Source organism: Ceratotherium simum, unplaced genomic scaffold, assembly GCF_057802395.1.
Source record: "Ceratotherium simum simum isolate JZ-2026a unplaced genomic scaffold, ASM5780239v1 HiC_scaffold_50, whole genome shotgun sequence".
NCBI lineage: Eukaryota > Metazoa > Chordata > Mammalia > Perissodactyla > Rhinocerotidae > Ceratotherium > Ceratotherium simum.
The window spans coordinates 3708-19982 of record NW_028261266.1 but is presented as its reverse complement, the minus strand read 5'-3'; the positions used below and the strand labels follow the sequence as shown (position 1 = coordinate 19982).

The following is a 16275-nucleotide window of genomic DNA, read 5'->3' as shown; positions in this document are numbered from 1 at the left end:
TACTGGGCTGGGACGTTAGCCAAGGGGCTCAGTGCACGTACGCCACTGATAACCATTTTGTGCATGGGAACACTAGATGCTTGCTCTGTAAACTCTGTAACTGCTTATATAAACTGCTGGAAACTGAGACCTGGTGAGAGGTCCACCTGTGGAAGGGACACCTTGCCCAGGACGTGTGATCCTTGCCCAGCCGCGTCGATTGACAGGGCTCTCCCGGCAGTGGGGCGTGGATGTTGTGAGTAATTGATTTGATATGAAGTAATTGATTTGCTGTGTTCTCTTTTCTGTCAACCTGGTGTTTCTCTTTCCGGTTGATTTGTGTCATTTCTCTTCAGCCGATGTGGATGTTTTCCCTTTCCAGTCGGGCTGATGTTTTTTCCCTCTTAATATTTGACCTATTCGGATCTGTTTGCAGACTATCGCCTTTACTATACTCTATATAATAAAATATACCTTCAGTCCATTTGTTTGGAGTGGAAAGTGTCTTTTACATCTCCGATCGAATCCCCGAACCTCTCATAACACTTGGCGGTTAAGTGCACGTGCTCCGCTACCGGTGGCCTGGGTTTGGATCCCGGGCGCGCACCGACGCACCGCTTCCCCAGCCATGCTGAGGCCGCGTCCCACACACAGCAACTAGCAGGATGTGCAACTATGACATACAACTATCTACTGGGGCTTTGGGGAGAAAAGGGGAAAAAGGAGGAGGATTGGCAATAGCTGTTAGCTCAGGGCCGGTCTTCCTCAGCAAAAGGAGGAGGATTAGCATGCATGTTAGCTCCGGGCTGATCTTCCTCACCAAAAAAAAAAAAAAAAAAAAAAACTTTTGAGATAAAATGTAATTAAGAATATTCGAAAGCAAGGGATACCAGCTTTCTAGTGGGTTGCAAGTCTTAGGGTCTGGGATGCTTTAAAAGAAGCACCGCTTTCCTCCCCAAATAACTCAGGCTCTTGGTGGCAAGGACACAGGGGTCACACAAAAATTTTTAGCTGTGTTTTCAAAGATTATGGGGATTTCTTCTGGTAGAAAGGGAGGCAAAGGGTATTCTAGGCCATGGGATCATACATGCAGAAGCCCAGGGTGAGGAGTGTGCAGGGAATAGAGAGATGCCCTAAGAACCCAGGATGAAAAGGTTAGCTGGCCCCAGATTACAAAGGGCTAGGAACGCCATGCTCCCTAAGGAATTTTTAGCCTGTGATCAGTTTACACAATGGATATTCTCTAGAAAAATACTGGCAAGGCGAGAGTCTCATCAGTGGCCTTAGATCTGGGGACATAGTGATTGGAAGGAAACAAGGATATAGCAGAGTTCTCCCAGTAACTACGAGGTGGGGCTTGCTTCTGTAATTTCACTTTATGACCACATGGACGGTCTCAACCCATAGCATCCCAGAAGCTCTCTGGCTCAGCTCAGAGATTTCAGTGAAATCAAATTTCACCTGAGCTTTCCAAATAATTGCACTCTCAGGTGCTGTTCTGCATTGCCTGTCTTTGGGACAATGCACTTTTCAAAATTATGTGTTTTATGAGTTTTCATTAAATAGGGCTTGGGATTCCCCAGGTCAAATTCTAATCTGTTCTTTAGTTTTGAAACTGCACAGATGACATTCCATAGAACCTGGTACTGCAGCCACTCACAGACCTTGTAAACATCATTTGTTTACCAAATTCAGCACATGGTGAAGTCTAACCCCATGCCCTCATTTTTATAGATAAGAAAAATAAGTCCCAAGGAGGGGCGTGGCCAGAGGAAACAGTACCACTGGGAAATCAAAGTAGCTAGAGAGCTAGAATGGGTGTGGTTAGGAAGGCAGATTGCTTGAGTCTGAATCCTGTCTTCACCTTAATGGATGACTAACTTCAGGCAAGATCTTTCTCCTCCATGCCTCGGTTTTCCCATCTCACCTTCCTCAGATTAAATTAGTTTCTAAAAATGTTTTTTAAATGCTTCAAATGTTGCCAGTACTTAAGAAGTACCACATACTTTAGGTGTTATCATTATAATTTCAAAGATTATATTTTCACATTTAGAAATTCTATTAGTACTAATGTAAATATAACAGTTTTTTATGTGTAAAATATCCCATTTTTACCTTATGAAATCTAATCTTTTCATTATCTTTTTAAATATTTGATCTACTTACCTTATGACTCTTTCAGATTGCTTTATATTTTGTATTTCCTAGAATATGAATTTTTCTTCTTTTCTTTTTTTTTGCATCTGCTGACACAGTCAGTCAACAAATATTTATTGAACATCCATTCTGTGCTAGTCATTGGTGACATCGCAGCAAACAGAAAAGATTAAAATCTGTGTGCTCGTGGAGCTTACATTCTAGTGGGGAACAAAAAGAGAGAGAATAAACAAAAATCAGAGCATGTACTATGCTAAATGAGAATTCGTGCTGTAAAGAAAAATAAAACAGGAAGGGGAGGGAATTGCAGTTTTGCACAAGGTGGTCAGAAAAATCCTTCTTGAGAATGATAATTTCTGAGTGAGACCAGGAGGAGGTTAGGGAGAGAGCCGTGCAGATATCTAGGGGAAGAACTTTGCAGGGAGAGAAAAGAGCAGGTGCAAAGGTTCTGAGTCAGGAGGGTGCGTGGCATGTTCAAGGAAGGTAGCACGACCTCAGTAGACTGAAAAAGGGGGAGAGGAACTGATAAGGTCAGAGAGATTACAAGAGCCAAGATGATATAGGGCCTTTCAGGACATCATGAGGATTAAAGCCATGAGACAGCTATTTTGAGGAGTTGAATGATATGATCTGATTTTTTTTTTTTTTTTTTGGTGAGGAAGATCAGCCCTATGCTAACATCATAGGATCTGCCAATCCTCCTCTTTTATTTTTGCTGAGGAAGACTGGCCCTGGGCTAACGTCCATGTCCACCTTCCTCCACTTTATATGGGACACCGCCACAGCATGGCTTGCCAAGCGGTGCGTCTGTGCGCGCCCGGGATCCGAACCAGCGACCGCCGGGCCGCTGCAGCGGAGCACGCGCACCCAACTGCTTGCGCCACCGGGCCGGCCCCTGATATTGTTTTTTAATGAATTGTCTGGTATGAATGTGCATAAATGTTCAAAAGGCAACCACAGAAGCAGGAAGACTGGGCTTTTGCAATAATCCACATGACAGGTGAGGATGACTTGTGGAAGGATGTTAGCAGTGGAGGTGGTGAGAAATGATTGGATTCCAGATATGTTTTGAATACAGACTCAGTTAGATTTGCTGATTTACATTTGAAGTATAAGAAAGAGAGGAAATGAGTATGATTCAACAGTTCTTTGGCTGAGAAGCTAGAAGGATGGACTTCTCATTTCTGAGATCTGGAAGACTGTGAGAGGAATGGGTTTTATACAATCCTAATCCAGTTACCACCAAGATTTTCCTTGTAATTGGCTAGCTCAGCTGGTTCCCTAGTTTATAATGAAAATCAAACTTAAAGGATTAGCCAGAAAAATATGAAACAAAAGAAAGTTGTGGACTAAGACTAAAAATTTATCGAAGAAAATAATTAAGCTTCTGTAATTTCAGAAAAGGCTTGTATTAGCACATGGATAGATAAAAAGATCAACAGAACCAATGGAGGGCCCAAATAGTCTTAGATAGATCAGTTGAAGGGATAGATGATAGACAAATAAAAGAGAGAAAGAGAAAGAGGATTTTACTTTCTAAAAAAATAAAAATAGCATTTTAAATCAGTAGGAAGAAGATAGATGAGTTAGCAAGTTGGATAGCCATAGGGGGACATGAAGTTAGATCTATACCTCCTTCTCATAGCAAAATAAGTGTCAGATGGTCAAAAATATTAAAGTAAAAATTAAATCATATATGAATTCAAAGAAAATGTGGGGAAATTATATTATATTATATTATTGCAGTTGAGATGGTTTTTCTAAGCATGACACAAAGCAATAAAGCCCTGAAAGAAAGGTTGATAATCCTGCCTCCGTTAAAAACAACACTTCTATATGGTAAAATCACTATAATCAAAGTAAAGACTAGGAAAAATGTGAGGAAAATATTAACAACATAAATAATAGATAAAAGTCTAGTTGCCTTAAAATACTATGGTACATACAAATCAGTAAGAAAACAATCAACTAATAGAAAAAAACTCGGTGAAGGTCATAATTTTAGAGAAAAATAAATGCAAATGGCTTCTACAAAAATATGCACAACATCACTTCTGAGCTTAAAAATAATAAATAGTAACATTGAAATCAAATGCAATCATTTTTTATTTATCCAATTGGCAAATAATCATTAGTTCTAAGTTGGCAAGCATGTGGAGTAGCAGACACCCTCGTACCTAGGTGATGAGACTGCAGAAAATCCAGTTACATTTATCAGTATTTAAATGAGCATAGCCTTTGATCCAATTGTTCTACTTTCATGAATTTATCCTGTAGACACACTCACACAAGAACTTAAAAATGCAACCACAAACGTCCTCCCTGAAGCATTGTTTATCATATTAAATGGCTAGAAACAACATCAATATTCATCGTAGAGGCATTATATGCAGCCATTTTTTAAACTGCATAGATCTGTACCTACGTTTAGTGATTGCTGAGACATTTTGTTAAGTGCAAATTGCAAGGTTTAGGATCATATCTATAGTAAGCAATGATTTATACATGAAAGGATGACTCAGAAAACAGACGCATATACACAGGCAGCTGCATTCTGAACACTGTCTCCCCTTCAGCTCCGGTGCCTTCCGCGCACCACAACCAAGCTTTCTCTCTCACCACTCACCTGGGATACTCTGAAATCACCACTGGTTTCCATATCGACAACTCCAAGTGTCACTACTCTGTTCTTATCTTACCTTGTCTCCACACATTCAACACACTGACTATTCCTTCCTTCTTGAAAATCTTTTCTCTTATGTCCTCTGTGATGCCAGAGTCTCCTTTTTCTCCTCCTGTCTCCTATACAGGCTGATGATCTTTCCTGCAACGCCTTTGCAAGATCCTGCAAGCTTCTGCCGCTAAACCTGAAATCGTGGAATGTACTTGTCCAGACTTGCTGACTTGCCTGTTTCCTCGCTAAACTTCAGCTTCTGAATGTGTTTCCAGACTTGTTTACCCTTAGGCTCTCTACTTCTGAGAACAATTTTCTGACCTCTGCGTTGCTCCAACCACATATTCCTCTTCCTCCATCCCTGTTTTCTCATGACCAGTCTATATGCCTGTAAAACTTTTGCTAACTATCATCTGCACTTTCAGACTCTCTCTCATGGGGGTAATTATGAAAGGCTTTTTCTCTGTTTCTCCATTTGGCTGATCTTTATTTCAGGACTCTTGTTGGTTCCTTCTCTTTTCCACTGCTAAGTGTTGTCATTCCCAAGAGTCTCTCCGGGACCTCTTTATTCCTCCATGCATACTATTGCTAGGTGACATGATCCAATCCCTTGATTTAAAAATCTTTCTTCGGGGAACACCAGACCTGAACATTCAACTGTCCACTTTACATGTCCACTTGGATATCGAATAAATATATCAAATTTAACATAGCCAAAGGAGAATTCTTTATATCCCTACCCAAACCTGTCCTTCTTTCAGTTTTCCCCATCTCAACAAACAGCACCACCACCTACAATCAAAACATTAACCTAGTTTTGCTTAATTGTTAAAAAGCAGATAATTTACCTTTCTGTGCCTCCATTTCTTCATTTATAAAATGGGGTTCATAACAGTACCTACTTGAGTGTGGTTACTATAAAGCTACAGTAATCAAGACAGTGTTGTGTTGGCAAAAGAATAGACAAATAGATCAGTGGAGCATACAGACAGCCCAGAAATAGACTCACCCAAATATTGTCCACTCATCTTTGACAAAGGAGCAAAGGCAATTCAATGGAGAAAGGGTAGTCTTTTTAACAAGTGGTGCTGGAACAACTGGACATCCACATGCAAAAAAAAAAATGAATCTAGACACTGACCTTACACCTTTCATAAAAATTAACTCAAAATGAACCATAGATCTAAATGTAAAATTCAAAACTATAAAACTTCTAGAAAATAATATAGGAGAAAATCTAGGTGACCTTCGATTTGGCAATGAGTTTTTAGATACAATGGCAGAAGCACAATCCATGAAAGAAAAAATTGCATATATCAGTTGAATGTATTTGTGTGAGTCTATTTCTGGGGTCTCTATTCTGTTCCAGATCTATTTGTCTATTCTTTTGTTAACAGCACACAGTCTTGATTATTGTAGCTTTATAGTCAGTCTTGAAGTCAGGTAGTGTCAGTCCTCCAACTTGTTTCTTCTCCTTTAATATTGTGTTTGCTACTCTCAGTCTTTTGCCTTTCTATATAAACTTTAGAATCAGTTTGTTGATTTTTTTACAGACTTACAGAAAAATTGAGTGGAAAGTATAGAGAGTTCCTATATACCCCTTCACTGCTCTACAAACACATTTTCACTTATTATGAATATTTTACATTTGTTGCAATTGATGAGCTAATATGGATATACTATTATTAACTAAAACATTAGGCTTGATTCTTTGTGCTGTAGATACTAAGGGTCTTTTGCCTTTCCGTAATCTTCAGAATCAATTTGTCAATATCTACAGAATAACTTGCTGGGATTTTGATTGGGATTTCATTGAAAAAAAATATATATATACACACATGTATACATATAATGTGTATAGTTGTACATATATTTGGGAAGAACTGACATCTTGACAGTACTGTCTCCTTATCCATGACCATGGAACATCTCTCCACTTATTTATATGTTCTTTGATTTCTTTCATCAGAGTTTTGTAGTTTTCCTCATATACATATTTTATGTATTTTGTTAGATATACACCTAAGGATTTCTTTCTTTTGTTTTTGTTTGCTTTGGTGCGTAAATGGTATTGAGTCTTTAATTTCAAACTCCAATTGTTCATTGCTGGTATTTAAGAAAGAAATTGACTTTGTATATTAATCTTGTATCCTGCAACCTTGCTATAATTGCTACTAGTTCCAGGAGACACTTTGTTAATTCTTTGGGATTTTCTACATAGACAAATGTGGCATCTGTAAACTCAGATAGTTTTGTTTCTTCCTTTGCAATCTATATGCCTTTTATTGCATTAGCTAGGACTTCCAGCACAATGTTGAATAAGGTGGTGAAAGAGGACATTCATACCTTGTTTCTGATTTTGTGGAGAAAACATCTAGTTTTTCACCATTAAGTATGATGTTAGCTATAAGTTTTTTGTAGATGTTCTCTGTCAAGTTGATGACATTTCCCTCTATTCCTCATTTGCTGAAAGTTTTATCATGAATGGGTGTTAGAATTGGTTAAATGCTTTTTCTGCATCTATTGATATGATGGCTATATTAATTGATTTTCAAGTATTGAATTAACTTTGCATACTTGGAATAAATCCCACTTGGTCATGGTGTATAATTCTGTTTATACATCACTGGATTTGATTTGCTGATAATTTGTTGAAGATATTGGCATCTATGTTCATGAGAGATATTGGATTTCCTTTCTTGTAATGTCTTGTCTGGTTTTGTTATTAGGTTAATGCCAACCTCATAGGATGAATTAGAAAATATGCCCTCTGCTTTTATAATCTGGAAGAGATTGTAGAGAATTGATATACTTTCTTCCTTAAAATTTTGGTAGAATTCATCAGTGAAACAATCTGCGTCTAGTGCTTTCTTTTTTGAAAAGTTATTAATTACTGATTCAATCTGTTTAATAGAGACAAGCCTATTGAAATGTCTATTCCTCCTTGTATGAGTCTTGGTAGAATGTCTCTTTCAAGGAATTGGTCCATTTTGTCTAGGTTATCAAATTTGTGGGCATAGAATTGTTCACACACTGGTGCTGTACCAGTACCATAAACTACTTCCCTTATTATACTTTTAATGCCCATGACATCCGTGGCTATGGCCCCTTGTTCATTTATGACAGTAATTTGTATCTTCTCTCTTTTTTTCTTAGTTAACTTGGCTAGAGGTTTATCACTTTTATTGATTGTTTCAAAGAACCAGCTTTTGGTTTCTTTAATTTTCTCTATTTGTTTTTCTTGTTCTCAATTTCATTGGTTGTTGCTCTAATTTTTATTATTTATTTTCTTCTGCTATCTTTGTATTTCATTTTCCCCTTCTTTTTCTAATACCCTAAGGTAGGAGCTGATAGTGTTTATTTTAGATCTTTCTTCTTTTCTAATATATGCATTCAATGCTATATATTTCCCTCTAAGCCTTTCTTTCACTGCATCCCCAAAATTTTGATGTTATATTTTCATTTTCATTCCATTCAAAATGTTTTTTGATTTTTCTAGAGATTCTTCTTTGAGCCACGTTTATCTTAGCGGTGTGGTGTTTCATGTCCAAGTATTTTGAGGTTTTTCACCTATCTTTCTGTTATTGATTTGTAGTTTAATTCCACTGTAGTATGAGAACATACTTTGTATGATTTCTATTTTTTATATTTGTTAAAGTGTGTTTGATAGCCCAAAGTGTGATCTATTTTTGATGAATGTTTCACATGAGCTTGACAAGAATGTGTATGCTGCTCTTGTTGGGTGAAATATTCTATAACTGTCAGTTAGATCCGGTTGATTGATGGTGCTGTTCAGTACCATGAACTATATGTATATAGTCAACTATATGTTGTATATGTCAAATATACTTCAATAAAAAAAGATATTTCCAGGACTATCATAAAAAAATTGCTGACAAAGTGGTATTGCAGTCTCTACTATAAGAGTGGATTCATCTATTTTTCTTTCAATTTCATCAGTTTTTGCCTCAAGTATTTTGAAGATATGCTTTTGCGTGAATACATGTTATGGATTGTTATATCTGCTTGCAGAATTGACCTTTTATCATCATGTAATGCCTTTTTTTATCCATGATAATTTTCCTTGCCCAAAAGATATCACTTTTGTCTGCAATTAACATAGCTACTCCAGCTTTCCTTTTATTGATGTTAGCATGGTATATTTTTCTCCTTTCCTTTGATTTCAATCTATCTGTGTCTTTACATTTAAAGTGGGTCTCTTGTAGAAAACATACAGTTAGGCCTTGTGGGGTTTTTTTTATTGTGGTAAAAAACAACATGAGATCTACCTCCTTTACAAAGTTTTTAAGTGTACACTATAGTATTGTTAACTATAAGTACAATGTTGTACAGAGATCTCTTGTACTTTTTCATCTTGCATAGCTGAAACTCTGTGCCCATTGAACAGAAATTTCCCCATTTTTTCCTCCCCGCGGCCCCTGGCAACCACCATTCTACTTTCTTCTATGAGTTGACTATTTTAGACATCTCATATAAGTGGAATCATGCAATATTTGTCCTTTGTGATTGGTTTATTTCACTTAGCTTAATGTCCTCAAGGTTCATTCATGGTGTAGCATATGACAGGATTTCTTTCTCTTTTTTATGGCTGAAGAATATTCCATTGTATGTATAACCCACAATTTCATTATCCATTCATCCATTAATGGACATTTAGTTTCTTTCCACATCTTGGCTATTGTGAATAATGCTGCCATGAGCAAGGAAATGCAAGTATTTCTTTAAGATCCTGATTTCAGTTCTTTTGGCTAAATACCCAGAAGTGGGATTTCAGAATCATATGAAAGATCTATTTTAAACTTTTTAAGGAAACTCACACTGTATATCATAATGGCCATGCCATTTTACATTCCCACCTACGGTGCACAAGGCATCCAATTTCTCCACTTTTTATTATTTTCTGTTGTGTGTGTGTTTGTGTTTTTAAATTATGGTCATCTTAACAGGTGTGAAATGATACCTCATTGTGGTTTTGATATGCATGTCCCTATGATTAGTGATGTTGAGCATCTTTTCATGTACCTGTTGACCATTTGTAAGTCTTTTTTACATTTTACAAATGTGTATTCAAGTCTTTAACCCATTTTTTTGTTCCTTTTTTTTTTTTTGAGGAAGATTGGCCTTGCACTAACATCTGTTGCCAATCTTCCTCTTCTTCTTTTTTCTCCCCAAAGCCCCGGTACACAGTTGTGTATCATAGTTGGGGAGTTGCAGCTCCTCCGTGTGGGACACCGCCCCAGCATGGCCTGATGAGCAGCGAGCAGGTCCACGCCCAGGATCCGAACTGGTGAACCCCAGGCCGCTGAATCGGAATGCAAGAACCCGAACGCTATGCCATGGGCCAGCCCCGTAACCCATTTTTAAATCAAGTTTTTGTTTGTTTGTTTGTTTGTTTTGCTCTTGAGATATAGGAGTTCCCTATATATTTTGGATATTATCAGATATGTGGTTTGCAAATATCTTCTCCCCTTTTATAGGTTTCCTTTTCACTCTGTTGACCATTTTTTTTCTGGTGCAGAAGCTTTTTAGTTGGATGTGCTCCTACTTTTCTATTTGTGCTTTTGTTGTCTGTGCTTTTGTTGGCATATCCAAGAAATCATTGCCAAGACCAACGCTATGAAGCTTTTTCCTGTATGTTTTCTTCTAGGAGTTTTATACTTTTAGATCTTATATTTAAGCCTTTAATCCATTTTGAGTCGATTGTGGTATATGGTGTAAGATAAAGGTCCAATTTCATTCTTTTGTATGAGGATATTCAGTTTCCCCAGCACCATTTGTTGAAGAGACTATTCTTTCTTCATTGTTTAATATTGGCTCCCTTGTTGAAGATCATTTGACCATGTGTGTGGGTTTATTTCTGGGCTCTCTATTCTGTTCCATTGGTCTGTATGTCTGTTTTTATGCCAGTACCATCCTGTTTTGATTACTGTAGCTTTGTAATATGTTTTGAAATCAGGAAGTGTGAGGCCACCAGCTTTGTCCCTCATTCTCAAGATTGTTTTGGCTATATGGGTCCTTTGTGGTTCCATATGAATTTTAGGATTATATTTTCTGTTTCTGTAAAAAATTCCATTGGGATCTTGATAGGGATTGTGTTGAATCACTTTGAGTAATATGGACATTATTACAATATTAAGTCTTCCAATCCATGAACCTGAGATGCCTTTGCATTTATTTGTGTCTTTAATTTCTCTCAACAGTGTTTTATAGTTTTCAGTGTATAAGTCTTTTGCCTTCTTGGTGAAGTTTATTCCTAAGTATTTTATTCTTTTTGATGCTGAACTAAAATTATCTCCATTTGCAGATGACATTATCTTATATGTAGGAAACCCTAAAGATTCTACACCAAAAATCAAACAAACAAATACCTATTAGAACTAATAAATGAATTCAGCAAAGTTGCAGGATACAAAATTCACATACAAAATCAGTTGTATTTTAATACACTAATAATGAACAGCCTGAAAGAGGTCTTGTTTTTTTTTTAATCCACTTTAACAGATTCTTTCTTTTCATTAGTGCATTTAGGGCATTGATATTTAAAGGGGTTATTGATAAAGTTAGATTAATATCTACCATATTCATTACTGTTTTCTATCTGTTGCTCTTGATTTTTTGTTTCACTCTTTTTATGCCTTCTCTGGCTTTAATTGAGCATTGTATATAATTCCATTGTCTCTTCTGTCTTAGCATATCAGTTATATTTCTTTGTTTAAGCTTGTTAAGTAGTTGCCCTAGAGTTTACAAAATACATTTCCAACTGATTGGAATCCACTTGTAAATAACATTATACTGCTTTATCAGTAGTGCAAGTACCTTATAACAGAGTTTTCCTAATTCCTTTCTTTTGTCCCCTATAATATTGCATCCTTCATATCACTTATCTATAAGCTATAATCATTGAATACATTGTTGCTATTTTTATTTTGAACACACTGTTATCTATTAGATGAATTAAGAATAAGGAAAATAAAAGATTTATTTTACCTTCATTTATTTCTTCTCTAATGCTATTCCTTCCCTTACGTAGATCTGAGTTTCTGACCTAGATCTTTTTTCTTGTTTCTGAAGAAATTCTTTAAACATTTCTTGTAAGGCAGGTCTTCTAGCAACAAATTTCCTCAATTCTTCTTTGAGAAAATCTTTACTTCTCCTTCACATTTTTTTAAAGCTTAGTAATTTATGATTTTCTTTTATAAAAGCATGTTGGCAAATATTAAAATGTTATACTTGCAATTTACTTGTAATAGAAACACAAAACACAAAACACAAAACACCCTATGTTAAACACTGGTCTCCCATGCCTGACTCTATTTAAATATTGAGTATTTTATATTTTATAGAAAGGAACTTTCAGAGTTTTGTCAATACTTATAGTATGTACTACTATTCCTCATCAAAATGTTCATGAAATCTAAATTACTGGTATTAAAAGTACTAATTTTTCTTCTTGAATATTCTAAAAAATGCAAGTTTAGATTAGCCCTCAGATTTTCAGGTCATTAAAGATATACAAATAGAGTACCCAAGAATATTTTTAATATATTTAGGTTAAGTTTGTTTACATTTATGACAGAAATGTCTTCAACTTTCAAATAATGAAAAAAAATCCTAAAAACACCTGAAAGATATGATGGGCCAAGTTACTTTTTAGTTAAAATAATACATCACATCAATCAAATTTTATACTAAATCCGTAAAAGGATTGAAAAATTTTGTGTCTTCCAATTGTCAAACAATATATTCATGTGGTAGAAAAAGATATAAAACAACTAATAAAAATAAAAAAATCAAACTACTCTAATTCCTAAAATAAGAAATTTGCAAATTAAGAAATTATTGTTGTTGCTTAGAAAATATGCCTTACTTTTAATCTCAAATTCACTTTAAATGCTTGACATATAATTTAAAGCATAAAAATACTCTAGCTAAGTTATTTGTTAATATTTATAGAGTGTTACTTCTCTAGATAGACAGGTTTCACATGATTTTCAACTAATGCTGAAAAAAATAACTTGACGGTTGTTATCACAATTAATGATTAATTTATTAATGGATCACCAGTTTAATCAGGAATTCACATGGCACAGGACCAATGAAGGGACTAATCCAATAATTTCTCACTGTGCAATTCTGCCCATTAGTAATATTAAACCAAGAATTTGATTAATATTCTACATAGTTGCTTTGCATGTTTCCATGTGTGTGACTTGATCAACAAAAAATATGTACACATATCAAGCTTTTTCCTTTTTCTTTCTTTTTTTCCTTTTTTTGTAGAGCAACTCAATGATTCAGGAGATTGGTTAGTACAAGACAGAGAACATAACGGGACAAGTACAAACAGCACGTAACATCAATGGCAGTACTCACCTCATACGGTTATAACTAAGGATATTAACTTTTGTGTTATTCACTTCTCTTTAGAACATAAATCAAAGCCATTAACTTAAGCCTGCGGTATATACACAATACATACACAACCTTATGCAAAATACTTTTTAGAAGTCATATTACGTTTTAAAATATTAGGAACCAAATACCTGTGTTGATTTGTAGTTTGACTTAAGGAACAAGAAGAGAACAATATTCAACTAGGGAAGGTTATGCTGATAATAAATTCTTAAAGTTAAAAATTCCTTTTCCTTTCTACTTTCCACAGGCTACACAATGTTGCTGAGAGTAACCATTAGGAGAAAAAGTGCCAATCACAGCTTTAAGACCTTACTTAAGAAGGAACAATGAGAAACCAAATTGGAAGGTGAAGGTACATCTTTGTTTTCAAATAACTGGTCTTAATTTTTCTTCTTATAGAAGAAGGTTAAATCAGTTTATTATAAATATATCTAAATCATTAATTTTTGCAGCTTTTAGGTACAGTCCAGCACTTCATTTATACAAATGTGTGAAAAGAGGTCAGTAGAGGTTATCTAATTGTAAATCAATTGTAACATCATCCATTCAAGTCCATGGCACAATCTCTCACCTGCAGCATTGTTTTTAATGAAAAAAAAAAAAAAAAAACCTAAAAGGGGCAAAAGGGAGATAACAAACCTAAATGTCCATTGCTATGAAAATGGATAAATAAATGTGGTGTAGTGATAGAATACCTTTTAAAGTGAATGAAATAAATCCACATCTATCAACGTGGATTGATCTCCAACATAATACTGAGTTAAAAAAAAAAGCAGTTGTAGAATAATTCCTTTAAAAATAACATTTATGTAAATATTAGGAATACTGTATGGGTGCATAACGACTGCAGTAAAACAGGACGATATGGGCTGGAAGGATACAAGTTAAGCTCTGACGACTCTCCCTCGGGATTTCGGAAAGCTAGAAAAGAGACTTCAATTCTGTTTCATTTCGTTTAAAAAAAAGATTTTAAGCAGACTGTGTATAAATATGTTGAGTACGTGAGTGCATGCTATACTATTCCAGAACTGTGCTTCATGTTCGGAGTATCTCACAAACGGTGAGACACAGGTAGGCACACACAGGATGGCATGGAAGGTTGGAACCTGGGGGCCTAGCACTGTCCCTGGCGCTTCAGAGGAGGGCTCGCACAGGGCAAACCAAAAAGGACAAAGACTAGGACATCTTCCTTCAAGGTTAATTAAGCACTAGGCTCAGTGCCAGGGGCTTGGATGTAATGCTTTCGAATCTTCAAAACAGTCACAAATACAGGACCTCCTTGAGATGTTTTGCAGACCGGTGGATTCGTTTATTCACCACACATTTGGTACTTAATCTCTCTGTCTCAGTTTCCTCAACTGCAAGATGGGACTAAGAAGAGCATCTGCCTAATTGTCAGAATGAAGCAATTTATGGAAAGAGGCGAGTGCGCTGCCTGGCACAGAGGAAGCACCGAACAAATGTCAGGTGCTGCTGTTGTCACGACCAGGCACGGCTCCAATCCTTGGGCGAGACAGTGACTGAAAACCACGGAGCTCAAATGTCTGTGGCGCTCTGGGAGGCACTGAAACCATACACCCCGGAGCCCCAACGCTCTCAGAGAAAGACTTTCCAAGTGCGGGTTCTCCCGAGAGTCCAGCGGCCGGAACTGGCGGGTGGGAGGGCCAGCAGGGGGACGGGGCGGGGGGGGGGGGGGCGGAGTGGGCCGGAGCGGGAGGGGGCGGTCACGGGCGCGGCAGGAGGTGGGGCCAGCGAGGAGCGGGGACAGGGTTCGGCGGGCGGGGCGCACAGCGCGCGGGGCGGGGATGCGGGGGCGCCGCAGGGACAGGGGGACCGTCCCCGCTCAGACCGCGGAGGAGCGGCGGGCGCTGAAGCCATGCTCGCGGCGACGGGCTCCCTGGCGGCGGCGGTGTGGACGGCGCTCCATCTGCGCGCTCTCCTGCTGGGCGCCGTGGCTTTTCTTCTCTGTGCCCGTTTCCTCACAAGGCGGCGCCCGAAGAACTACCCGCCGGGGCCCCCGAGCCTGCCCTTCGTCGGCAACTTCTTCCATCTGGACTTTGAGCAGTCGCACCTGACGCTTCAGCAGGTAGGAGCCGGCCTGACCTGACCCGCAGGCCGAGGGCCGTTCTGGGGACGGAGGGCGGGAGGATGGGTGGCTCTGCCGCTAGTGTCTGTACCCTGGGAAAGCCGCGCTGAGCCACCTCTTCCTCGCCATCAACTGACATGTTTTTACCTGCCCTTTCTAGGGGTGAAATACTGTCAACTGTTTACTAGTTAGGTGCTAGACGTGTTATGTTCCTTAACTCATTTAATTGGGTGTCATGTTGATTATTGTTGGAATATTCTATTTATAATATGATCACCTTGTCGCCTTTAATATGATTATCCTTGAAAAAAATGCTGTACTTTCCCTCTCGGAGGCTCCATTTCCCGTGTGTCAAGTGACGATAATACCTAAATCCTGACCACTTTTCCACTGAGTTGCTCCCACCACCACAAAGGCTGAGCCCCTCACCTGCTGCCTCTTCTCCCTGCAATCCACTCTCTAAAAGTAATCACGTTAAAATGTCACTCCTCTGCTTAAATTTTCTCAGTGCTTCCTGCTGCTTCCCAAAGTTCAGACGTCTTAGGGAGCTACATGGAACCCTTCTTGACCTAGCCTCTTTCCACTTTATAATCATCTCATCAGGGGTCCCTAACTGCGGCCACTCTGAATTCCTTAAAATTCCCTCCAACATCCATCATTTTCTCAAGAATCCTCAGCTGGTTTCCTGCCTCTCTGCACAGGGAACTTGCTGAGAGACAACACTGGGATAGGTGGATGTGAAGATTTAACAAAACAGTGAAAGGTCAGTATTAACATAGCTTATAGTAGGTGCACAACAGATATCGGTTCCCCTTTCCCTAGAAATGCCTAGAGCACTTTAAACACATGCCTGTATCCTCAGGTACAGGTGCAGAAGATTTTATCACTTTCTGGGAGAAACACCCAATTGGTAACACTAAGTGACAGGATCAGACACAGAGTT

At 37.9% G+C, this 16275-nt stretch overlaps 2 protein-coding genes across 24 annotated transcripts in view; one reads left to right on the top strand and one right to left on the bottom strand.

Moving 5' to 3' along the window:
- The window catches only part of LOC147911170 (uncharacterized), a 90265-nt gene extending 80338 nt beyond the window's left edge, over window positions 1-9927 (bottom strand). For 12 of the 13 annotated variants that reach the window (XR_015551495.1, XR_015551494.1, XR_015551492.1 and 9 more), the window contains exons 1-2: window positions 4763-5357; window positions 2146-2336 (exon numbers count right to left, since the gene is read on the bottom strand). The gene's annotated coding sequence lies outside the window, so the exon portion shown is untranslated. Of the gene's footprint in view, window positions 1-2145; window positions 2337-4762; window positions 5358-5819 lie in introns of those variants that run through there. The other variant, XR_015551497.1, reaches the window with a different exon arrangement.
- Window positions 1-14903, top strand: part of LOC147911169 (uncharacterized) — a 159688-nt gene extending 144785 nt beyond the window's left edge. For 8 of the 11 annotated variants that reach the window (XR_015551467.1, XR_015551485.1, XR_015551483.1 and 5 more), the window contains 2 exons: window positions 13494-13598; window positions 14596-14903. The gene's annotated coding sequence lies outside the window, so the exon portion shown is untranslated. The remainder of the gene's footprint in view (window positions 1-13493; window positions 13599-14595) is intronic. The other 3 variants (XR_015551471.1, XR_015551475.1, XR_015551472.1) reach the window with 1 other exon arrangement.
- Window positions 14904-16275: the final 1372 nt, after the last annotated feature.